This window comes from Mus caroli, chromosome 16 (assembly GCF_900094665.2).
Source record: "Mus caroli chromosome 16, CAROLI_EIJ_v1.1, whole genome shotgun sequence".
Classification (NCBI taxonomy): Eukaryota; Metazoa; Chordata; class Mammalia; order Rodentia; family Muridae; genus Mus; species Mus caroli.
In genome coordinates, this window is record NC_034585.1 from 12,865,036 (window position 1) to 12,892,248 (window position 27,213).

At 42.1% G+C, this 27,213-nt stretch overlaps 1 pseudogene; it reads right to left on the reverse strand.

Moving 5' to 3' along the window:
- Positions 1-5,762: 5,762 nt before the first annotated feature.
- On the reverse strand, positions 5,763-6,459 carry LOC110312014 (annotated as a pseudogene).
- Positions 6,460-27,213: the final 20,754 nt, after the last annotated feature.

Below are 27,213 nucleotides of genomic sequence, written 5' to 3' on the forward strand. Positions count from 1 at the left end.
GGCTGGGAGGGTGCCGGATGTCTGCGGCCCCAAAAGGGTGCTGCCTCAGCGGCTCTGTGGCTCCCGCCTGTCCCAGAAGCTGTCTGCCTCTGTGGTCCCCACTCTGACCTGTACAGACTAAGCTCGGTGGAGTCCTGGAGCCAAGATGGCGCTCCCTCTAAGCCATAGATTCTTATTAGGATTAGAATATAAGGCATAAAATGTTCTCCTGTAGAATATTCAATCAGAAAGACATTACTTATGTTCTAATAGTTGTGCAATTACTGTATGACCTGCCACACCTTGCCTGGCAGCTCAGTTCTGTAGCATACAGGGTTGAAGACAGGTATGATCATTAATGTATTTTCTTGCCCAAAAGTCTGGGAAATATAAAACCTGGACACCAGGGAATTTCCTGGACAGTTTAGGATTGACTTTTTTCTTGCAGTCAAAGTTTGTGTTGTTTCTGCCACAGCATCATGAGTAACCATGGATGATGGCAATAGCCTGTGTTGTTGTGGACACTTCTGGGGGATCCCTGACCAATAATTTCTAGGATGGTATCTAATGCTTACACTGTGATTTTTATAGTAGCTCATGGTGTCTGGGAGTAGTACTGTCTATATATGTGTGGTGCTTCTGTTCAAACTCCCTGTTGTTTAAATTGATATTTTGAAATTAGTTTGCTAACTCCTGTGTTTCCATAAGAATATTCATATATCCTTAGTTTTGATTTGCATTTCCCAATGACTAAGGACATTGAACATTACTTTAACTGCTTCTCAGCCATTTGAGTTTACTCTTTTGAGAATTCTTTGAATAGGCCTAATTTTTAATTCAATTGTTTTCTTGATGTCTACTTTGTTTTATTTTAAATTTTTTCTAGCTCTTTATATATTTTAGATATTAGCCTGCCAGGAGGCCTTCCCTGGCCATTTGACAGGGTGGCCTGAGAGGAGACAGAGAGTTAGAGAGGGAGGAGTGAGTCAGGCAGGGTGATCTTGCTACTCTGACTGACTAGTATTCGGGTCACTTTCACAGAACACAGAACACAGACAGACTCATTATCTAAGAAGTACAGATTATATAGTTTTATCTCTGGACATATGTTTGACTTTTCATTACATGTCAGGGCTTACAAATTCAGTCACAATTAGAAAGTACAAATAGAGCAGATTTTATTTTTATTATCAGCCTTATAACTCTAATTTAAGGAATCTAAAGAATGTCTCCTACAAATCAAACGCATTATATGACAGCCTGTTTTTAGGTTGGCAGTATTTTTTTTTACTTTGAAAACAGTCTACACAAACAGAAAATATCTGTTTGGTTTTTTGTTTGTTTGTTTTGGTTTTGGTTTTTGGTTTTTCAAGACAGTGTTTCTCTGTATAGCCCCAGTTGTCCTGGAACTCATTCTGTACCAGGCTGGTCTTGAACTCAGAAAACCACCTTGCCTCTGCCTCCCAAGTACTGGGATTAAAGGCTTGCGCCACCACTGCCCAGCACAGAAAATATCTGAACCAGTCTCTTTATGAGCAACAAATACTAAAACCTAGCTTCTTTTACTATATGTTTCATTATCTATGCTACAAAGTATGAAAGATTTAATTTAGTAAATTTAATCTAATTTACTTAGTTCTATTCCTCCAGGGGTGTACCCTGTATGTTTCTCTATCTTTAAACTGCATTTTCAGAGGGCTCTGAGCATATACTAAAGATGCCTTGAATCTGTAAACTCCTGGCCATTCAGCTTGTCAGTTATCTGTGTTTACCCTGTACCAGTTATATTATTTGAGTTTGCTAAGGGGAAGATACCAAGAAGATACCTGGAGTAGTGGCGCCTCATCTAGCTATGTGCTTATCTGTGCTTGATCATCTCCGTAAGGAAGACTTCCAAATAGGACCAGATAAAGTTAACTTTAGGATTTTCCTAAAAAGACACAGACATAGCTTTTCTCAGGAAAAGAAATAAAATAAATATGAATATAGAAAATCCCTAAAAATGAAAAACACAGAGACCAAACCTCAGAAGTGAGAAATAGGAGGAGAGCCATTGTAGCCCTCCACTCAGCCTTGCTGGAACTATGTGAAGCTGCTGTGTTGGTTTCATAATTCTCACCATTTCTAGTGGATATAGCTGTGTGGGAAATGTTCTCTCATGTGTACTGCAGACTCAGGATGGCTGTCTCTTCATAGCAGGATGGTTATGTGTGTGACTTCTCTGTCCATGCACTAGTGCATTGGGAACAATGATCATAGCAAGTGGAGAGCTAACACCTCACATCCTGGAGGAGATGAGGGGTAGAGAGTTTGTGCCCTGGTTACTGGATGTGTCTGAGAGGAAACAACAGGTTGTGCACACTGCCTCTTCTGACCTGGCTCCCTCCTGTGGCTGTTATACTAAGTCAGGGCAACACATGGTTTAGGAACCACACGCCTGGGCCTGATGGTCAACCCTTGAAAGAAGACACAAAAGACTCTATTGGTGACATTGACACTGAAGGACTTAGCATAGAGCTGCTGTGTGGTAGGTACGAGAGCTCTCCACAAGATTCCTCCCTACCTAACCTGTCCTCCTTTTAACCAAGCATTCCTCCCTCCTCCTTCCCTCCATCTCCAGGCCCTGGTCACATCCTCTACAGTCTGCTTCTCACTTAACTTCTTCAGAATCTACATAAGCAGGATTCCGTGGAAAAGCTTCTAGGCTCACAGACATCTTAAGGTTCATGTCCTATAGTTGGGACAAAGTGTCTTTGTAAAGGAAAGATTAAATACCTACGTGAATGTTGGTGGCCATGCCTACTCTTTTTCCTTGGGATTCCATTTTCCATGGTTTGCTATCCCTTACTTGGATGTTGTGTCTCTTCTACTTGGTGTGGGAGGCAGAAACACATCCTGCTAAACAGGTGACTAGTCTGCCTCCTCACCCCTTTCCATCACTTTCTGCTGTTCCTGTTGAGGCTATGGGTGCCTCCTGGGGCTGGTCCTTGGTAGATGTCAATGGTCCTTGCCAATTTCATATTCATAGTTCTATTGTTGGGGACCGTCTATGCAGAATATTATATTATCTGTTCGCTTATATTGTGATTCATATCTACCTTTTGGTAGATTCCCTAGATAACACCAATAACATTAGTTTGTCCAGAGTTCTGTTTGTTGTCAGAGTCCTCCAAGAAAAACAAAATATCCAGAGATGTGTTACTAAATGAGATGGTAATTCCCATCTTCTCAGTTTCAGCCTCCACATGGGTCCCCTTGGATGTGTCAACACAGAAGTGCTTATCCTCTGCAGTATTAGTACTCACTACATTCACACAGTCATCCTGTGGGGCAGAATTCACGATAAGCTGGTATGTATAAATCAGGACAGCCGGACCTACAGAAACTCTTGCTACTTCTGTCATTTACCTACTGCACAATGTTGCCATTTTTTAAGGCCACCATGAATGTGGGCAGAGCCAATTCACCCCATCTCCTCTTTAAGAGAAACGGAGGGAGGATGATATGACACGCAAACAACTTTATTGACTGGGTACTGTTTGCCCAGGGATGTAATGATGTTTATTCTGGTAAGCTATATCATTTCTTGCTAGGGTATCATTAAAGCATGTTTTTCTTGCTGTGTCTAAGTTTTCCTCTATCATATGGCTAAGGAAACGCAAAGTGTTCACCAGGCTGGAGATGGAACACCCTGTTTGACTAGATGCTGATGGTAAATTTGCATCACTCAGATCTGTGCATGAAAAATTTTCTGCCATGTCCTTCACCTCAAAAGGTGGAGGATAGAACCACCACAATATTGAAGAAGGAGAAGGCGAAAGGAGAAGGAGAAGGGGGAAGGGGAGGGGAGGAGGAGGGGAAGGGGAAGAAGGGGAAGGGGAAGGGGAAGGAGAAGGAGAAGGAGAAGGCACAGGAATCTTATACATACAAATATATAAAAATATAAATTTATATATAATGAAAACCAAAGCTATCTCTAGCATTATAATGGTGCATCATCTGATCAGAGATTAAAAACAAAACAAAATAAAATAAAACAAACAAAACACCAGTCCAATGCTAGACAGTAGTAGTGCCTTTAATCCTAGCACTTTGGAGACAGAGGCAGGCAGATTTCTGAGTTCGAGGCTAGACTGGTCTACAGAATGAGTTTCAAGACAGCCAGGGCTACACAGAGAAACCCTGTCTCAAAAAACCCCAAAACCAAACCAAACCAACCAACCAAACAAACAAAAAAACCCACCACCACCACCACCACCAAAAAACCCCAAAAAACAAACAAACAAAAAACCCAGCCCAACTACAACTACAAAGCAGTTATGAAGATTAGACCTGGACACAACTTCACTCTTAGAGGTTGAAACAAAGGGCAAAGAAACAACTGGTCTATTGAAATGATGAACAAATTGGCAAACCCTTGATTGCATCACCCAGAGAGGACAGACATTATTGAAATGTGACATATGGTAGAGGCAAGTAGGGTCCATGGGAATTCTAGGCAACTGCAGAGAGTTGAATGTCCTCAAAGAAAGAGATTGCTCATTCCACAGAACAGACCCCAACATTGGCATAAGAGGTGACTAAACATGGACCAACTTTTGCCTTCATGTTGCCACATCTTAGGTATGATTCATGATCTTAAGAGTACATATATTGCCCCAATACAGGGGAATGCCAGGGCCAAAAAGGGGGAGTGGGTGGGTAGGGGAGTCGGCGGGGGAGGGTATGGGGGGCTTTTGGGATAGCATTGGAAATGTAAATGAGGAAAATACCTAATAAAAATATTTTTTAAAAGTACATATATAATGAGTAATGTAAAGAGATCAATATGAGTACAAGATTGAAAGAGTAATACACTCTTTTCCAACAAGGACAGTCCAGGACCAAGAGCTTGCACAGTGGATCTTACCTACTGGCCATAAAGTACATTGGAGATCAATAATCCTCAAGGTGTTTCACCAGAGAGACAAGAAAAGAGCATTCCACTCTTAGTCTACAAAGCTAGTATTACCCTAATACCAAAAACTACACACCACACACACACACACACGCACACACACACACACACTTAAGCACAAATGCATGTACACACACATACATGCACAATGTATTTTAATATCCTTGATGAAAATCTACATGTACAGCTGAAAATAGATTCTTTGGGAGATCACACAACAAGCAGCTAAGTAGGTCAAGGGAAGAGGCCATGCTCAGCCACAGAGAATAAACTTCTGTTATCTTCTAAAATATACATGGACATGAGGTTGGTTGTCTGTAGCATGCCAGTTCCAGAGATGCTGAGCCTACCTAGAGCCATAGTTGTGTAGGTGGAATCTTAATCAAAAGGGAAGAATTGTAGGCACATGACAGGGGCTTCAGCAACAGAGCAGATGAAAAATTTTCCCAGTTCCAGAGGGAAATCCCTTACTCTACACAGTTAAGATTTTAAATGCAATGCAATGCAATGCAATGCAATGCAATGCAATGCAATGCAATGCAATGCAATAAAATAAAATAAAATAAAATAAAATAGCATAAAGGCAGAGGGTAATATGGCAAAGCAAAACTATTGAAAGAGGACCTTTTTTTGTGGGTGCAGTGAACTTTATTGATGCTACTCAAGAAAGTAAGGCTCCCTACGCTCCTCCCATTATTATGGGGGTCTGGGATGGAAACTAGAAACTCTTAGGGAGATGCTCAGTGTTGGGTCAGGGACTCCTCAGCAACCGAGGGCCTCTCTCTTGCTTATAGTACTCTTGCTGGGGTGGGTGGTCCAGGGTTTCTTACGCCTTGGAGGCCACGTAGTACATGAGGTGCACCACCCTGTTGCTATAACCATGCTCATTGTCATACCAGGAAATGAGCTTTACGAAGTTGTCACTGAGAGCAGTGCCAACACCAGCATCAAAAGTGGAGGAGTGGGAGTTACTATTGAAGTCACAGGAGATGACCTGGTCCTCAGTGTAGCTCAAGATGCCCTTTAGTTGCCTCTTGAATGCCTCCTTTACCACCTTCTTGATGTCATCACACTTGGCTGGTTTCTCCAGGCAGCATGTCAGATCCATGATGGATACATTGAGGATAGGGACACAGAAAGTCATGCCAGTGAGCTTCCTGTTCAGCTCTGGGATGACTTTGCCACAGCCTTGACAGCACCAGTGGATGCAGGGATGATATTCTGTGCAGGCCCACCTCCATCTCACCAAAGCTTACCAGAGGGGCTCTATCTGCAGTTTTCTGAGTGGCAGTGATGGCATGAATTGTGGTCATGAGTCTTTCCACGATGCAAAAGTTGTCATGGATGACCTTTGCCAAGGGGGTTAAGCAGTTTGTGGTGCAGGATGAATTGCTGACAATTTTGAGTGTGTTGTCATATTTCTTATGGTTCACACTCATCACAAACATGGATGCATTGGCAGAAGGGGCAGAGATGATGACCCTTTTGGCCTTATCCTTCAAATGTGCCTGGGCCTTTTCCATGGTGGTAAAGTCACCAGTAGACTCCATGACATACTCAGCCCCAGCATCACCCCATTTTATGTTAGTGGGATCTCACTCTTGGAAGATGGTGACAACCTTCCTGTTGATGATGAGCTTCCCATTCTCAGCCTTGACTGTGCTGTTGAATTTGCCATGGTAGAGTCATACTGGAGCATGTAGACCATGTAGTTGAGGTCAATGAAGGGGTCACTGATGGCAACAATCTCCACTTTGCCAGATGCAGAGGAGAAGGCTGCCCTGGTAACCAGGCACAACATGGCCAAATCCATTCACTCTAATCTTCACTACCATGTCTATAGGATGAGGCAGGCAATGAATTAGAAGATGCAGCTGTCTTGGGAACTGGGAGGAACAGAGACAAATTAGGACCATTGAAAAAAAAATGAACACAAACCCAAAATCAGTTACTTAAACAAGAGCAGTGAGTGCATGAATTAAAAGGAAACACAGATCATGAAACCCACAGTAACAGAAAGTAAAACTCGCAATAGCAAGGACTAAAAGCCTAGTAATGCCGAGGTGTATCAAGACCCATGGTGGAGTCCATCTGCTCTCCATCCAATAAGAGTTTCTCTGCATCAGGACAAACCCCAGAACACTGCAATGTCTTCTATGAACAAATTTCCATCCCTTTTCTCAAAGCTCTTCATGATGTCACTGTAAGGGATGTGTCAGTAACAAAAGAGAATACCTAAAGAAGTTTATCTATACAACCCAAGGAACTGCATTATTTTTTTTATCATGACATCGAACAAATACTCAACAACTTTCAACTAAGGAACAAAAGGTGTCCCTTCTCCCAAGCTCTCAAAGGAGGGGGAAGGCATAGCAGTTGGAAGAGCTGGTGAGTTGTCAAGGTGGGTCAGAAGCAGCTGGTCCCATGGCTTGGGTGGGCCTTGATGCATCCAGTCACCCAACTTCTCCAGCTTTCTAAGGTACTGGGGTTTCATGAGCTTTCCAACTAGTCAGCACAACTAGAGACCAAGCATTCAGACACACAGGAAGGTCTGAGGTGTTTCCCATCAAATTTTGAGGAGGACATTTTGACTTTAATAACAGGAAGCATGATATTAAGATGGGACAGACTCAGGAACTCTTTGCAGACCTGGATTAGGGATATGCCCTGGAGTAGTTTGAGAGTTAACTTACAGGCTGCTTTAATGGCTTTTTTGATATGACTGTGAATTCTCTAAAACTCACTACTATACACATCATTACCTCTACACTGATACTCAAGTCCTTTATCATAAAAACCTATGGGTGGACTTATAAAAGATGGTACCTGTTGCGGCTGGCCAGCGGCCCACATGTCTGGGTTCTAGCCTGGGAGGCATCCTGGAATCTGGAAGAGAAGAGGGAGCTAGGCGGCGCAAGAGAGAATGGAACTAAGAAAACTAGTCTGCTCAAGGTTCAATTTTACTATTCCCAGACACTGGATTATGAAGAAGGGGAAGGGGCCCATTCCCACCAAATCATCCTTGGAGTCCAGTTTCAGGTGACCTCATGATAGCTCTGGAACAGCTAGGCGGCAGGCAGTAGCAGTGGGAATGGCAGAATGATAGGGTGGCAGGCTCCACCCCAGAGGCTCTCTTCGTGCTAACAGTGAAATTTGTTCAGCCAGGTTTCAGGCTGAGGGGGGAGGTTACAGGTACCCTTTGTTTGACCCTCCAATGGGCTGTCTTTAGTGGACGTGGCATTTTTTCCATTTTGGAGGGATAGGATATGGCGAGTCCAGAACATAAGTAATAGGATAGGCAAACTTTTATGTTCATCAAAGCTTGGAGAACATAATAATAGTGGAAATGTATTCAAAGTGTACACTGATGAAATTCCTTATTTTCAACAACTATTTCATACTAGCAAAGTGTTTAAAATCTGAAAAATTAAATTTAAAAATGTCAAAGAACTATGCTCATTTATGAACAAAATTACGGGTGCTAGAAAATAAAAAACAAAAGTAAAAGCAAAAATTAATCCAAAAACCACTGAAGAAATATATATCAAAATGAATAAACCAGGAAACAAACTCAAATTCAGTAGGTCAAACAGATCAGGAAACAAACTCAGCCCCTTGGGCTGAAACCAGATCAACTATGTCTGTCTCCAAGTGATCAATAATATCAAAGTCTATGTAGCCCAATGTCTGAGTCCAGATACTCAGCCAACCAAGCAACAGCTTCTCTGTCTGCAGTGTGAGGACAAGACCCAGACCCAGCCAGTGTCTTCAATGGGCAGGGTCTGCAAGTCCTCACAAAGGCTCCAGTGACATCATTGCAAAAAAGTAACCAATCATGCTAATCACAAGCAAAAGATTTTTTTTTTTATTTTTGCTTTGTATCTACCAGAATAGATTTACTTTTCTCATGACCACAACCAACTTCCTGAGAAACAACATCCAGTACATAAGTTTTACTTAGTCCCTGGCTCTCAGTGAACCTGGACAGCACAGCTGGAGACTTGAGAAAATGGGTCTGAAGCAGCTGCTTCTGTGGCTTCTGCAGGTCTCAGTTCTGTGAATGAACCAATTTCTCCTTCTGGCTTTCACTGCCCGGGTGTTTCCTAACCTCCACAAACAGCACCCTCTCTATAATCCACAAATTCAGAAACAGGAGATGGGGTGAGTCCTCTGTCATTCAGACTTTAAGGAGGTCATTTTGACTATCATGAGAACAGCAATAACATCAAACTTGAATGGACTCAGAGGGCTTTGTGCTGACCTCACTGAGAGACATGGTTATTCACTAGAGAGTGAACACACAGGCTTTTTTTGATGTCCTTTTCACTCAGACCCTCAAATTCTACATGACTCTGCCTACCTCAAATCTCCCCATCTCCACAGGCAATGTGGCAGATCCCTTTTCCTTAAACTCATATTAATGAGAATCAAAGGAATGGAGGCCTGTGATGCCATGGGGAAATGTGCTGTCCTTCAACACTGCCAAAAGCAGGTTTGTCTCATGAGTTGCATGGTGCAGTAGAAGATTCTTGCTAGGATGGGAAATATAAAAACAAAAGGAAATACTATGAGAAGTAACAAAGCTGATGAATAGGATCCAAGGGCATGACATAGTCAAACTTCTTATTTTATTACTTTTTTATGTTACTATATACATAGCAACAAAGTCTTAAAAACCAATGTGCAAAATGTCAAAGATAAATGAAAAGAGGATAATATAAAAATGGATGATAAAAAAATACCCAAAGCAAATACACAAACTAAATCTAAAACTATGAACAGTAAATCCAAACCCCTACCCCAACACCAACCCACCAGGAAACAAACTCTCTATGTTCAGGTCCGTGGGGATCACAGATGTTCAATTCTAAATATGGGAAATAAAAATTAAAGGCCTCAGAACACAATTCCGAGTCCAACTGCTCTTAGCCAACAAGCAGCTAGCTTACAGCAGTATAAGGACCAGATTCAGGCCCAGCTGCTGCTGTACATGGGATTAGCACTTCTCACAATGACTCCTTGTGAGCTCATGGGACCGTGACCTAAACACATCTAAAGTTAAAAACTCTTTACCAGTTTCACCTTTTCATTGTTCTTCCCAAATCCATGACTTTAAACAGCTTCTAAGAGGCAGAGGTTGGTTTGGCTCAGGCTTTCAGAGGTTCAGGCACAGCATGATGGAGGGCTCAGCTGCTGGCACTGGCAGCAGAGCGTGAGGCAACTGGTTTCAGTGCATTAACAATCTCCCAGGTCTCCTAAGGACGCACTGCCTCCCAGCAGGCCACACATCCAAGGTTTCCCTAACTACTCAAACAGGGCTGCCTAAGGGGACCGAATGTCCAAACACATGAGACAGCACAGGACATATCACATCCAACCCATGACAAAGACCTTTTACTCTTAACAGCAATCATCAATAATAACAGAGAAAATGATACCTTGAGGAATATGTGGTTCTCTGGGGTATGGACACTGGCTTTAACTAGTTAGGAATTTATATAGGGTTTGTTAATGGTCTTGAGATTTGGGCCCTAAAATTCTGTATCAACACTTGGCTTTTACAGACTCATCATCTCTACAGTCAAGGTGTTCAATGCCTTTAGTTTTGAACTTCAACTAATGGGATTAAAGGGTATGGCTCCCATCTGTCACTGAGATGCTGTAAGATGTTCTGTGTCCACTGTATCCCAGGGCTCGATCCTACAGGCCACCAAGGAAGAAGCTTCATCACAACTGTCCCACAGGATCCTTGTCTGATTTCCCATTAGAATCCCCAGGTCTCATAAGACAGGGATTGATGTTAGTACTATTGTTGAGAAAGTCTTGTCATTTCAGATTACTATACACAAAAATCCTTTAGTTCTATGGCCATGGGAGATGGAGCCAGGCCATCCTTTGCCCTCCAACAAAATGTCCTGGTTTGCATCATTACTAAACGGTGGATATTGAGTTTATGTTATTGGAAATACTGAAGTTAAAGTAAACCTACCACACGATGGAGGGTAGGAGGAGGACTTCTTTTTCTCTCCATTACAGTTTCTGTCCCTGCATGTTCAAGTGGAAAGACTATACTCAGTACATTATTCATTTGTCTTATACTCTGTTTAAGACCTGATTTTCATCTCTGCCCTGCATGGAGACAAAATAGTCTAAACTATCACAAACTGTCAGAAAATATCATCTAGGAGATTTCTTGCCAAGCTTTCCCCTTGTCTTCTACTGTATATTTTGAGGATCAACAGATGGATAAGTTCTGACTATCACTAGAGCTTCAACTTGATTTAGTCCCTGCCATTGACATGGCCATATCCACTGCCATCTGCCTGTATTTTTCCTCATTGAACCTGATATTCATGTGTCTGCGTAGTCCTTCATCTGGACTTTGTCCTTTCCTTTTGCCTCTGCAACTGGGCCCAAGTCTGTAGCTCTGATCTCACACCTAAGCTGTTTTGCTAACTCTTTTGCATCTTGGTTCCCATTCTTCTCTCATCACTGCATACTCTGTTGCTATTTCTACTCTCCTTCTTTTGAAGCTGAAGTATACTGTTGACTCTGAAACTTTTAATGTTTAATGTCACTGGATGACCTGTGGATAGCTCTCAACCAAGCACAGAGAAATTACATATATATGAAAAGAAAAGGGAGAGAAGAAAAGAAAGATAAAAATTGAGAGATAGCAGAGAGAGTGGTATTTACTGTCTACTATATGGCTGATCACTTATTATTTGTAACTGAAATTGAAATAACTGAAGCTGTTCACCCCAGCAGTAGTTACCAGTTAAAATGGGAGTGTCTGACAATTCCTGCCTTTGAAACTTCTACAACTTGTGAATTTGTTACTCAGTAGATTCTGATATTGTGGAAAGACACAAGTTTTCCTTTGTGTGCTTAGGATACATCCTTTTTTTAGGCTGGCATAACTGCCCATGAGCACCTTCCACCTGCTGTGTTGAGTCTTGGTAGACTCTCTGTACTCAACAAGTAGTGTTTCAGAGGGGCCCCAGATTTGAGGCCAGTTGCTCTAGATGGCAATACATCCAGAGCTAAAGTTTTCACTTTTATTTCTGCTCTTTCCAAATACTTCTTGACTCTTTAATGGAAATCTTGTCTTTGAAGAAATTCCTCCACAGGACTATAGCACTTTCCTAGTGGTGTGTAAACTATGTGAAATGTTGCTAAGATCAAACCACCATGGCACCTATCAAGGGGAATGGCCTCCAAATTATAATTATAATGACCATCCTTGCAAAAACTCATCCATTATAACACAATTCTTTTTTACATGTGTTTATTTTGTGTTTCCCTACTTATGTATGGCAGGTATACCCATGCCATGGCATATGTGTGAAGATCAGAAAACAAGTAGCAGGACTCAGTTCTCTCCTTCCAACATTTAGGTTCTTTGGATAGAACTCAGATGGTCAGGATGGGTGACAAGCACCCTCACCTACTGAACCATCTTACTGGCCCCATACCACAATTTTTGCTTTTATTTATTAACAATTTTCAAATGAAAAATATTCAAATATCCACAGGAGTGTAGCAGAGAGGAGACCTAATATCCATCTATTCATCAAATTGTCTCAAGCTCATGTGTGTTAATTTTGATAAAAGATAAATCCAAGAGAAAAAAGACAAACCCGGGCCTGTGTCAATGTCTTGTCTCACTAAGCACCTCAACTCTGACTTGCCCTGCCTGTGTTCATAACTTCAGGTTCATTCTCCCAGCCTGTGCTGGCTACAAAGTTACCCTCCTCTGCACCTCATTGACACAAAAGACTCTTCTGCATGGTGAGCAGCTATGTCAGTGCTGGTGATCAGGTATACAGTAAGCAACCAAATCTAAGGTCGCCTCTCCTTTATCTCCTGAGGTACAGTTTGAAATCAAAAAAGCATCAGAACTCCAGGGTCTGAAGTGGCTTCTCTGGATGCAAAGACATTATCAACCAGGGCGGAGATTTTGTTCGTATCTGAATTTTGTATAGACAATGAGCTATTACTATGCTCTATTCCATGGCCATGGGAGTAGCTTTAGTTCGTGACAGTGTCTAAAGAAAGCCAAGTAAAAATAAATACATTTTGGATCTGAGAACATTATCATAAAAAACTTCTGTGGCAACATGTATAACACAGGTTCCTCAGCAAGTAGACAGGAGACGAGAGGAACACACCGGTTATCCTTGCAAACTCATATGAAGAAAGGAGCTCCAGAAATATCATGCCACTTGGAGTCAGCCAAGGGAAACACTGACTCCAATGCCAACTGTGGCCATCTACAAAGCAGTTCACGCATCACATTCTCTGAACGTGGTGTTACTAGTCATATTTCCATAATGGATGGAGCCACTCTCACTTTAATAACAGACTGACTTCCCTGTCTCTGTTCATCTGCATGCCCAGACTCACAGATACTGGCTGAGCTTATTATGTCCCACCCTACTCAACTCTGTCTTTCTTGCTTCCTAGGCATCTTGATGGCCTTTGAAGGTTTTAGAATTTGCATGTAAGTGCATATTTCATACAACTGTGAAGATACTCTTCGTGTAGCTCTTATCCTGCATGACCCATGTTTAAGGAACTTGAACATCAGGAATCAGAACTTCTTCTGTCCTCTTTCTTTTCTTAAAGCAGTGTGGTCACCAGCTTGGAGGCTTTGCATATGGAGACCATTGATTCTTTTCTTCCATTACTTTTTCTTCTTATTTATTGTTTTTCCTGAACCACCTCCCAGAGTTTGCCGCAGTCTCTGACCCTCAGAGACAAGAATGACATGGACACCAAGGCGGGTTCACGCAGCTGCAGCAGATTCTGCTTTACTTGCAGCTTCCTCTACTTAGGGCAAGGGCTATATTTATACAGTATCAGCAACTGACCTCATCTCACTCCACACCACCTCATCCAATCAGAATCACACATGCTCCAGACATGAGCTCAGGTTGGTCACAGATATGCTGACAGATCCGAATCACGAGGAATAATCTAATTTGGCAGGCAGCTTATGCATGCAGTTTCACTGCGCATGTTCGGGCAAGGCAGTAAACATGTGGGTTTCATGGGGCCTGGCAATGGGCCAGGGCACCATCTTGGCCCATGCATCCGCACCCACTTCCCGCATCTCCCCTTTTTGTTTTATTAGAAGCTCTGGGATCAGCATCTGTCTTAGTTTGCCCCCTTTCGTGCCACATCCTTACCCATCATGGGAGTGACGAGCTCACTTTTGCCATCCTGTCTTAGGTTGGTATGCGCATGTGAGGGTCTTACCTGTCACTGATTACTGATCCAGCATGTTGAGCCAACAATGGGGGGATGTTCCTGCTTCCAAGGCTGCCATCGCCTGCACTAAGGGTCGTTTATCAGTCTTGTGCCACCTTCGCATATGTGCCATCCACCAAAGCATTCCTCCACATACAACAGTCAGCAGGAGTGCCCAAAAGGCCATCCCTCCCCAATTTTTTAAGAATCCCACAGTTCCCTGGATGATCTCCAGCCATTGCTTTGCAGTTGCAATCTCCACATGGGTGTTGTTCAAGGCAACAATTGATGCTTGTAATTCCTTCATCTTTGTGTCGAGATCATGACTCCAATTTCCTAGCAGCATCACACCAATCGCATGTGACAGATTTGCAGCTCTGGAAAAATTCTAATACTGAACAGAGGTTACACACATTCCTGACATATGAGTAATGCAGGAAGCAAATACTAATTGCTCCAAAATCTAGGCAAAAGCAAAATTTGAGCAATTCTATCTTCAGGGGAAATGGCAGACACCCCTCTGGGGGAGGAAACCATGATCGTAACCTCTCTCTCATAGTCAGGATCAATGACACCAGGATGGATAATTAATCCCTTAATGGCTGCTGAACTACGTCCTAATAAGAGGCCAACTGTGGTTTTTGGCAAAGGACCCTTAAAGTCTGAAGCAATCATCTGCACACCCATTTCTGGGGTTAATATGAGTCTGGTGGTGGCGCAGATGTCCAGTCCTGCACTTCCTGTTGTGGCTCTTCTGGGGACGCCTGTAGATGATTTCACCAGGGAATGTGTTGAAGGTTTGGCCATGGTGTGGGAGTCTGCTGCATGGCCCCATATATTTGTGGGCCCTGAGGCTGGGGGCCCCACACTCCGTTTTTTGGCCTAGCGCCTGTGGAGTGAGAAGTTAGGGGGTGACCATCTACATCCCACTTGGATTGACATTCTCCGGCCCAATGACTTCCTTTATGACAGCGAGGACATAACTTGGGCTGCCACACACCTGTCTGAATCTCCTGTCTTCCTTTACTAGGACAGTCTCACTTGAAATGACCTGGCTGCCTGAAAGAGAAGCATCCTCCCTGGTTTCCCCCTTGCCATCCACCCTGACGAGGAGTCTGCCTTTGAGCCTGAACTATGGCTGCCACCAACCCCTGGTTGGTCAGTGGAGTGTCCACCACATCTCAGCAAACCTTTAGCCATAAATCCAGTGGTTTGCTCTTATAAGGGCATATGGTGCTAGGAAGTCTGCAAACTTCTCATTGGGTTCCTGTATCACCTTAGACAAGCTGACCCCAAGGTCTCCAGTGCCTGATAGCATCTTCCAAGCTCTAAGAACACAGTTATTAATCTGCTCATAAATCTATATAGGATAACCTGTTTGACTGTTGGCAAAATTCCCTTGCCCCATTAACATGTCAACATTCCAGGCTGCATTGGGGAGTCCAGCGGCAGCATTAGCCGCAGCCTGCTCAACGACATGCTCAATATAAGCAGCCTTCCATGTTAAATAACCTCCTCCCAAAATAATGGCCTTGCACAGGTTCTTCCGATCAAAGGCGTCATGCAGTACAGCTGTAGGGACTCAACCTGAGTTATGGTAAAGGCAGCCTGGACCCCATAAGTCGAAACTGTTTCCTTCAATCTTTGTATAACCTTCCAACCCAGGGGTTCATGATACCATTGCCCCTGTTGATCCTGAAATACTGGGAAGGCCCCTGCAATGGAGGGCACATTTTTCCAGATTTCTGCATAAAGACTACATTTTCCCCTTTTGTCTCCCTCATCTTTATGGGGGGAGGAGAAGGCAACAGAGGGGTTGATGGTTCAGGCAGTCTACCACGCCTCAAACTCAAGCAGGACATCTGACTACAGATGTCACTGTCACTATCAGTCCCGTTGCTGTCACTAGTAGACCCTTCAGAGCTAGATTCCTTCTTCGCTTTATTATCTTTGGTTTCTTGTTTAAGCTGTTTAGATTTTCGGCTGCTACTCTAAAAAGCAATCTCCTTAGCCTCCTCAAGTGCTGCTGCTCATTCCTCTATTTCAGCATTGTACTTTTCACTGGTGTCCCTCAAGCATGCCCTGACCAAGTTCCAGATGGCTAACATCCCTACAGGTAGAGGGTTCTTCATATCAAAAGCTTGGAGATCCCTTCCCAAACGCTCCCAGCACTGTTGATTAATATACCCTTCCTCTAAAAACCATGGGGCTTCCTTGGAGAGGGTGTCCAGAAATCTCTCCACCGTCTCTGCTTTCATGTTAATACCGCTTCTTTTAAGAAGCTAGGTCAACACCATTTTTACTTTAATTTTAGACGCAGTTGAACCCATGTTGCTGAAATTCCCTTCGTCTCTATTCCTGAGAACCTTGGTGCTCTGTCCCCTTTTTTCTGGGGAGCCTGTCAGGCCTATGCTTTTTTACCCCTGCTTACCAAAATTTCCCCGTATGGGTCACCACTTGCTGCAGTCTCCAACCCGCAGAGACAAGAATGACATGGACACCAAGACGGGTTCACGCAGCTTCCGCAGCTTCCTTCCTTTTTACTTGGGGAAGGGGCTATTCTTATACAGTAGCTTCTGCTTTACTTGGGGCAGTTTCACTGCGCATGTTTGGGCAAGGCAGTAAACATGTGGGTTTCACGGGGCCTGGTAATGGGCCAGGGCGCCATCTTGGCCCATGCAGCCTCATCCGCTTCCCGCAGAGTTCACTGAGATCCTTAATATATGTATTGAAATGACCAACAGAGGAAGAATACATGCCATTGTTTTTTTCATATATGCCATTGTTTCTTTTTCAATACTCCCAGAAACTCTGTTTGTTGAGAACAGCTAGAATAGGACCTTCACCACAACACCCATGTTGTTCAGGTATGTAAGGTCCTATTCATTGCCCTGACCTGCATGTCTTAAACAATGACAAATTTGAGATCAGGAGACACGAAGGAAAGAGACAAGACAAAAATTCTGTTCTAGTCTCATTTACTCTTGGGAAATGGAGGGTTTATAAAGCTGAAGACCACAAACGGTATTTGCTCAGGTGCACAGGCCAAATTGGTGCTTAGTAATACATTGACACCAAAGGAATGTCCCCAATGTAAAATGTCCCAAGAGCCCCTATTGTAAAGTGTCCCGAGTCAACAGAAGCAAGATAGAAGAAACAGTGTTAGTTAATAGATGATGGCCCAGGGACAGGATAGAGACTGAGATTCCAGGGGTTTTTGATCCCCAACAATTCATTACTCATTTTCCAGCACAAAAGTAAATTAATTGGGCTGGGATTAACAGTTGGGGAAGTGCTTCCTTTTGCTGCCAGAGGTCATGGGTTTGAGTCCTAGCACTATGTAAAAACCTATATCTCTCCTGGCCACATATTGACAGATATCTGAGGACCCAAGAGACACAGGGTATTCAGACTGTAAAGCGTGGGAAAGGAAGATGGAGTCTGTGTGGCCATCCCAAACAATGAGCTTCTAAGATGTGAGGGCACATGGCTCAATGTTTGTGCCTATATCGGAATCCTTTTGAAGGATAATGGACAAGTATTTCCCATTCAGTAGCCTTATTCTATTTCTAACAAGTCCACTCTTAGTGTTTCCTAAAATGGTTCAGCAACTTCCTTTCTTCCTAAAACAATTTTTTTTTTTTACTATATCCTGGCATTAACACATTTAGCCATCCATAGCCTGGAATATCTTATAGAAAATCAGCTTGTTTTCTAAGAGGTCTAAGACCATGAGGTATCACTGACTCTCAGGGCATGCTGGTGTGAGGCTTCCCTCACTGCTCCCAGTAAGGTTCCTGCTGCAAATCACATTTGTCATTACACTCAACTGCAGGAAACACTAGGACATTGAGTAAAAGTGGCTTCTGTCATCATAGATACCAAAACCATGCTATAGGGGACTGGAGATATGTTCAGTAGGTAAAATTGCTTTCTACACAAACATGAGGATCTGTTTGCTCTCTGGTACCCCCATAAATGGCAGGGATGGGAAAATGCACATCTGTAATCTCAAAGTTGTGTGTGTGTGTGTGTGTGTGTGTGTGTGTGTATGTGTGCAGGAGGATTTACTGAATTTTCTGGTCAGCCACTATAGCTGAAATGGTGAGTTCATGAGAGATTTATGGTGATTAATGAGAGACTGACTATATCTCAAGGGAAAAGGGCAGAGCGATGAAGGCCTGGCATGCACACATGGACACACACGTTTGCACACACACACACACACACATCACACATTCACATATACCACTCTGACCACATACACAGATTAACTAACATTTTTATAATAGTGTAAGCATCTGCTAATGAGTTGGATGCTTATCATTCCCAGATTGAGTCTGATTTCTGTCTATAATTCTGCCTCCCTGACCATTTCCAAACTACAATCAATGGTCAAGTCTGATGGTGACATTTATTCTGGGGTGACATAAGATGTGTTACAGGATGTCTGAGTAAGGGCTGCCATTCTGGCACCACTGTGACACTTGCAGGATGGAAATCTACTTGGTAGTCAATATTTCAGCCCCTTTCCCAGGTCTGTGATCACACAACACAGTCTCTCTTCTCTATGCCTCTTCAGGGCTGGGATGTGGCTAAGTTGACAGAAACATCTGTGGAAATATGGATTTGGGGTGATAAAAGATCTTCCCTTTATCACTTGCATGGCAAATGTGACATGTTTCTCTATCCTGCAAAGACTGGCTACAGGAAGAGGTTCAGTTGCCCCACAGGAAAGCACAACCAGAAAATTCCTCATTGATAGATACTTCATCTGTCTTGTTACCTGGCTCTGTCCAAATATAATAGTTTTCTGCTTAAATTTCTTGTCAGTTGTCTCCAGGCTCTTTTAACTTCTGGTTTTCTACTCAACTCTCCCATGTTTCCTGTTTCACAAATAGTTAATTTGGTGGTTTGCAAGAACCAGCCCCTCATGTCAGGGCTTTCTTAGCTGAGAGTAAAATGTCATATTTTAAGATTTCAAAATTAATTTTCAAATGTATATATTATGCCATGATCTGTTTCTGGTGTTTTATCACTGCAACAGACAGTAATAAGTGCACTTTTCAGGTGCCTAGGGGCCCGAGACCTGACATACTTACGATGGCATCTATTCCTACTGCTGTACTCTAAAGATCAACCATGTGATGCCTACAATGCTTGGATGCTCTCAAGAATGATCATGATACTTGGGGCTACACAAACCCTAACCTTAGCAGGCAAGGTGATACTGGCAATAATTCCAGCAAATGCCAGAGGCAGCACCAGTTCCTGTAAGATGATTCTGCAGCATATATTAAAGTCAAGGAATCTTCCCATGAGGACTTCCATGGTTCATAAAAACCTGCAAGCAGTCTGTCGCACAAATTCTCACCTACCCATCCTTTCCTTCTCATACCTCAGGAGAGCACCAGAGAAGATCCAACATCCATAACCATGATGAGGACTACATCTTCCCTTATAGTGAAAGGAGAATGTTGGCCCCATTGCTGTGGGTGGGGTCATCATTCTGTCTAAGCCACATTGATCCCCAGTGTGGCTACCACATATTCCTCCTCCCATCTGGCATGGTCCTGTGGCCTATTATTTGAATCAATCTAAGGTGCACTGTGATTCAAGTTTCAATGTCTTCTGATTTAATGTCAATATGGAGAAAGTAGAGTTTATGACAACACAGTTAGAGAAAGTTATGGTGAGGAATGATGGGGACTACATTGTGTACCAAATCTTTACTCATCTCATCAACAATGTTATATGCAAGAAGATGAAGTCTGTGTCTTTAGGCAGCCAGTCACTATGCCCAGGTAGTCATGTGAGGTAGAAAATGATTTTGCAGTTACAAAGACTTCGGTGAGTTATAGACCAGATTCACCAATCTGGAGGAGGCAGCCACGAGCTACAGCCAGCCTTCCAGTATCATGCTTTCTTTGTCCAGTGTCACCTGAAAGGGACCAAGTCAAACATTTGAATTTGACATGAGTTAAGAGTTAGATGGGTAACTCTCAGACAAATCTGAGTGCAGAACCTTAGTATTATAGGAGTTGGAACCAAAGTAATATTCAGGAGACCTTAGGCATTCTGAAACATTTTCAGATGAGAAATACAAATGGAGAAAATGGACTCTCACTCCCCCTACCATGATAGGTTATCCAACCCCAAGATGTCATCCATAAACCATCTATGGGTATGAGATACTAAATGGACTTAGTGTATGTAACAATAAAGTTTCTGTATTTTTTAATGCTACATTAGTTGAGGCTTAGCCATAATGGAATTCTTCTTCTCCTTTGGACTAAAGGAGAGAAGGCACATGCAAATGTTACCTCCATCTACCAATTACTCAAGGTCTACAGTAAAGGAAGACTGAAAGGTGCAAAATTTATGCCTGGTGGAACTGAACAGTGGTATGACCTGGGGCAAATGAACTGAATAATGCTCTCCAGTCCACACTATTAACACAGAGCACATAGTGCCGCCTTTAACTTTTTATCTTTGTGACAGGGGTCTTGGCCTCTCTATAGCTTTGCTTGGCCTGGAACTCATCATGTAGATAGACAAGGCTAGCTTCAAGTTCAGAGAGATCCACTTGCCTCTGCCTCCCAAATGCTGGGTGGGACTAAAGACAGGTACCACCACAACTGGCAAGAGTGTTCCTTTTTTTTGGGGGGGGGTCCCAATTTTAAGGAGAGTTTATGATCTCACAAAAACCTTCCCTCTGTCTACGTCACAATCTACTTTTCACCTGGTTTTAAAGGTCTTATTATGATTTCAGGTTTTTGGAGTGAGATCCTTGTGAACCTCTGCACTTAAGCTCTGTGTCATTGGTATTAGCAACATCGTGTTTTCTGAGAGGCTATGATTTCAAATGAATCACTCATAGGGAATAATAACATAGTGAATATAAATATTATCATCAAACAAATGGCTTTGTTTAGTTATGTTTACTATCTTGGATATTTAGGAGACTCTTCTGTTCAGATGATACCAAAAATCCTGTGATGGCACACAGTGGGTTTGTTATTGCTATGCCCCTGTTCTCTTTTCAGTATACTAAAAAAAAGTCTATTTTCTCTCTCTACTCAGGTTAAAATAGGCTGAGCTCCTGTCTTGGCCATTTGAATTGCTGTTGACACGACACCCCCGACTGTATTTATTTCTCCCATCTGGAATCTGAGAACACTGAAACATCATCTTCTCTATCCAGCAAGGGTTTCCTCTAGAGCTAGCCATTCTCATACTGTGTCCCTTCATGCAGAACTGGTGAAGATTTCTCCTGCAGGGAGGGACCTTCTTCATAGGGGTGCCAATCACTTCCATAACGCTCCTTCCCTTCTGCCGTCTCTCTTCCCCTAGGCTTTACTTACTCATCATGGGAATCTATTACACAAATCATATCTTTTGAGTTGGTTCTGTAAAGTACTGACATCAGGAAGAATTTGGCTTAGGATCCCCTAGAGACCCCATGGAGCATCAGGAAAAAGTCTATCTGGAAGATGACATCCTGGGATTGGAACTGAGAGAACATCCGTGAATCTCAGATTATCAATACCCGCAGGAGTTCCTCCATTTTAGAGAGAAAATGCCCAGTGCCTTCAAGAGAAATCTGCCTTCCCCATAGCCTGTCCATGTACCTCTCCCTGTAAGAACTTGACTCAGAGCCAATATCTCAATTGTACTCATAATCATACATCTGTCCTAAGTTCAAAGCTGGATCACATCAGCATGAAAATATCCAGAATGAAATTCCATCTGATTATACGATGGTTGGGAAGAAGTTTAGCATGTAAAATGCCTACTCCTCACCCCAGCTCTGGACCTAAAGGGGATTGAATCAGCCATGGCTGGTCCTTGCATGCCCTCCTGATTTTCTGGCATGTACCAGGTACAGGCTTCACACGTTTGAAACCAGCCTTCTCTGGCAGTGTACTTTGTTTTCTCACCATCACTACATCTGTTTCTATAGCACAGCCTGTGCTGACTCAGCTGCCTGCCCTCACTGCATCTCCTGAGTACTAGCCAGACTCTCCTGCATCCTGAATGGTGATTTCATGGTGACTGGCTTACTATATATCCTGGGACTGGCAGAAGTCAGGGAATAATCCTTAGTTTCTTCTAAAATATTACTCAGACTTATATAACTACCAGGGTTCTGGGCTTACCAGCCAATTCTCTGGATCCAAATATGCCTCAACCAATGCATGGCTTCTAGTATCTGGAATTCAGCCTGAGGAATCCACAAAATCTCACCTAACAGCCACACCACACACTTAGAGGACCTGGTGCAGACCCATGCAGGCCCTGTGCTTACTGCTCCAGTTTCTGTGCTCATATGCACCCTGCTTAGTGGATTCAGAGGTCCATTTTCTCCTGAGTTCTCTATACCCTTTCATCTCTACAATCTTTCTTCCCACTCTTCTGCAGGAATCTGGAGCTTCCAGTCCATCAACAACACAGCCATTAAAAAATGGTGCATTTCCAGTGTGCAGGTCTTTTAAAGTTGGTGACTTCACTACTGTTCTAGTCAGGTTTCAAGGAGACTTTCCCAGGCTCTTTCTTTTCTTTGCTGTTGCTATGTGCAACTTTTGTTTCTCTTTCTCCATCTTCTTTTAAAAATGTTTGTTTTCATTCAAAAGGCATTGAAATGGAATGAAACAGAGAAGGCCATGCAAGGCATGAGAGGAATTAATGAAGATTAATGTGAAAGACTGGAAATAAAACGCAAAGGATCTCAATAGTGTGGAGAATCTCACAGCCAGAAGGATGAAGGGGAGGACAGAGCATGTGAGCTTGAGGACAGGTGGGAGGACTGTAGATGCCATCATAAGGCAACAGTGGACACTTCAGAACATGCATGGCATGCAGAGTTTGGACCAATTACAGGAGAAGGAAAATGTCACTCTAAGTTATAGAAAAAATTTTTCAGAGAAACATAAAGCAAAATTTTCAAAAATTAGGAAAAAAGATGCAGATTCATATACAATGGGTACTTAAAACAAAATGATCAGGAAAGAGTGGTCTTTTATTATATTACAATTAAAATGTTAAATATACAGAAAAAGAATATATATTAAAAGCAGGAAGAAAGCAATACCAAGTCACACAAGGCAGGCCCATCAGAATATTAAGATCATGTAATCGAAACCTTAAAAGCTGAAAATGCTTGTAGTGATTTATTTGAAGTTCTGAATGGCAACAATAAATCCAGCAAAGCTATTCTTATGCATTACAAATCAAAAATTTTCCATGATAAAACTAGTGTAATATCATTTGTGATGACCAAGCCAGGTCTATATAGAAACGACTTTAAGTGGAATAGCAAAATTAATCTATCCATTAGACCACAGAGAAGAATAGACAATTCTGGAATAATGGCAGCGCAAAGCAGGAAGATGGGAAAACTCAAACATACAAAATTAACAAAATGACAGAAATCAATGCACAACTTTGAATATCACACAATAATATACAATTAAGAATATTAATGATCTCAATTTGTCAATCAAAAGACAAAGGTTAATTAATTGTATAAAGCTATAGAACCACATCTGTTGCCTCAGAAAAATGTACCTAACCATAAAAGATAGACACTACTTTAAAGAATCAAAAAAATTATTCTAAGATAATGGAGCTTAAAGACAAGCAGGTGTTATGGTTCCAATACCTGATAAAATGGATTTCAAATAAAAACTAGTGATTTATCATAAGGAATGTCACTTCATACTAATTTAGGGAAGATTTCACTAAGAGGCCGTTCAAAGTGACCCGAACACCCAATTTTATAAAACAAATACTATTCATTGTGAACACACATGGGGTCACTTTCATCAACTGACAGGCATTCCCAAAACAAAAACATGCAGATAAACATGTAGACTAAATGGCAGCATGAACCACAGGACTTGACAGACATGTACAGAACATTCCATTAACACACCGTAGAATGCCTATTCTCTCAGATATCTGTGGAAAGTTCTCTTTAAAGTAGACGACATACTATGCCATAAACCATGTGTTAACACATACAGAAAACCTGCAATAAATCCTCTTATTATATTTGATTTAAGTATCATAAGACTACAAATTAACATCAAGAGAAACTCTAGAAGATACACAGACCTATGGAGATTAAATAACACACTACTGAACCAACACACACTGTCTTTCTTCCTTGAAGAAATCGGGAAGGAAATTAATCAATCCTAGAATCAAATTGAAATGAAAACATATATACCCAAACTTAGGATATATAATGAAGATATATTTTTTAATTGCTTTTGTTTTCCTTGGATATTTTCTTTATTTACATTTCAAATGTTTTCCCCTTTCCAGGTCTTCCCTTCAGAGCCCCCTCCTCCTTCTCCCCTCCCTCTGCCTCTATGAGGGTGCTCCCTGCTCCACTCCCATCCTCCTGCCCTGGCATCCTCCTACACTGGCCAGCACCATAGGTTGCTTCATGTGTAATCTTTAGTAGGTGGTTCAATTCCCAGGAGCTCTGGGAGGTCTGGCCTGTTGACACTGTTGCTCCCTCCGTGGGGCTGCAAACCCCCTCACCTCCTTCAGTCCCTTCTCTATTTCCTCCATTAGGGAACCCTGAGAACAGTCCAATGGTTGGCTGTAAGCTTCCTCCTCTGTATTTGCCAGGCTCTGGCAGAGCCTCTCAGGAAACAGCCATATCATGTTTCTATCAGCAAGCACTTCCCAGCATCCACAATAAAGTCTGGTTTTGCTGGATGTATATGGGATGGATACCAAGGTGAGGGCAGTCTCTGGATGGCCTTTCCTTTAGTCTCTGCTCCACAGTTTGTCTCCATATTTCCTCATGTGAGTATTTTGTTCACCCTTCTAAGAAGCATTGAAGCATCCACACTTTGGTCTTCCTTCTTCTTAGGCTGACCAGCAAACTAAAAATCTGCCTGCAGAAACAGAGTCCAGCCTCTGAAGAAGAGAAGGAAGCCAAGTCCAACTACACATCCATCATGTCAGTGTTCCCTGCCTCCCTTCTTGTACAATCCAGAGAAATTTTTAAAAAATTATATATTTTCTTTATTTACATTTAAAATATTATCCCCTTTCCTCATTTCCCCTCTAAAAACCCTTTATCCCATCCCCCCTCTCCCTGCTCACTAACCCATCACTCCTGCTTCCCTGTCCTGGCATTACTCTATACTGGGTGCACCGAGCCTTCACAGAACCAAGGGCCTCTCCTCTCACTGATGTCCCACAAGGCCATCCTCTGCTACATATGCAGCTGGAGCCACGAGTCCCTCCATGTGTTTTCTTTGATTGGTGGTTTAGTTCCAGGGAGCTCAGGGGTACTGGTTAGTTCCTCCTATGGGGCTGCAAACCCCTTGGGCTCCTTGGGTACTTTTCTCTAGCTCCTTCATTGGGGACCCTGTGCTCAGTCCGATGGATAACTGTGAGCATTTGCTTCTGTATTAGTCAAGCATTTGTATGGATTCAAATTGCTATATCTATAGATTAGTGTAGCTCAAAAAACTCAACAGAGAGTTTCTTTGTGCAGTTGATACTGGTTAATGCAGAAACTCACAACTGATAAAAGTACAGAGCTTGTCTGTGGAGTGCTCAGCCACAGTAGTGCATCAGTATCACAGCCATCAGACCATAGCAGGAGAGTGGACTGTAAGAGCAAAAGTTATGGAGGAACAGATCAAAACAGTGTCTTCTGGACCTGCCAGGATCAGTGTACTAATGAACTCCTAGCAGCTGCCGTGCATGCACATAACCTGAATAAGATCAAGCCACTCAGTATTTCAGCATGGAGCCTGAGGGGGTCATGAGACCCCATATCTAACTGAGGAGCTATAGACAATAGTTTCTGAGAAATGAAGAGAGAATTTTTTTAAAGAGGTGGTGGCTTCTGGTAGGTTGGCTATGCTCTAGTGTATAGTCCCAACCTAGTAGTATATGGCCTGAACAAATTAGAATCAGTGAGTTTTTACTTTTTAAATAAGTCCCCAAATTTGGAAGAAAGTCAGAGGTGGGGGTGGATGGATATAAGAGCAGTTAGGAAGTCAAGTTGGGGATAAATAGGATCAAACACATGCGTATGAAATTTTCAAAAAAGAAAATACAATATTATATTTAAAAGAAAACAGAGTTTTCAAATCAGTAACTTAGTAATACACCTTAGGATTCTAAACAAGCTAAACTCCCAATCAGATTATGAAAATAAAGATTATGTTCAAGGCAGAAATTAATGTAATGGAAATAGAAACTGTAAAAAAAAAATCAATGAAACAGAGAGCTGGTTCTTTTTAAAGATAAATGAGATTGACAAAGCCTATTAACCAATCTCAGAAAGAGTGAGAGAGCCTCAAATTAGCAAAATCAGAAATGAAAGAGAGCCATTGTAAAAGACACCAATGAAGTCTTACCTTAAAACATTTATTTCATTAAATTAGACTGAGGCAGTAAAAAAAAAATTCCAACTATAAAGTAAAATCCAGACCAAGATATATTTTGATGAGTTTTACTAGACTTTCAAAAAATAATTAACATCAATAAAATAGCAAAAGGAATACTTCTAAACATTATCCTCTGATACAGAAAGCATATAAAGATGCAACAAAAATAGAACTGTGAGTTAATCTCCTTGATGACCATAAAAAATTCTCAACAAAACATTTGCAAACCAATTCAAGGTCATATCACAAAGAATACCCACTGTTCTTTATTTCAAATGCAGGGATGGTTTGATGTATATAAATGAAAAATATAATACATCACATAAGTATATTACAGGTAACAATTCACATGGTCATTTTCATAGACTCTGAAAAGAATTTTGACAAAGTAAAAAAAAAAAAAATCCCCGAATGCTAAAAGTACTAAAGAAGCACAGACTAAAAAGAACATATCCCGAGGAGCTGGAGAAAGTACCCAAGGAGCTGAAGGGATCCGCAACCCTATGGGTGGAACAACATTATGAACTAACCAGTACCCCGGAGCTCTTGACTCTAGCTGCATATGTATCAAAAGATGGCCTAGTCGGCCATCACTGGAAA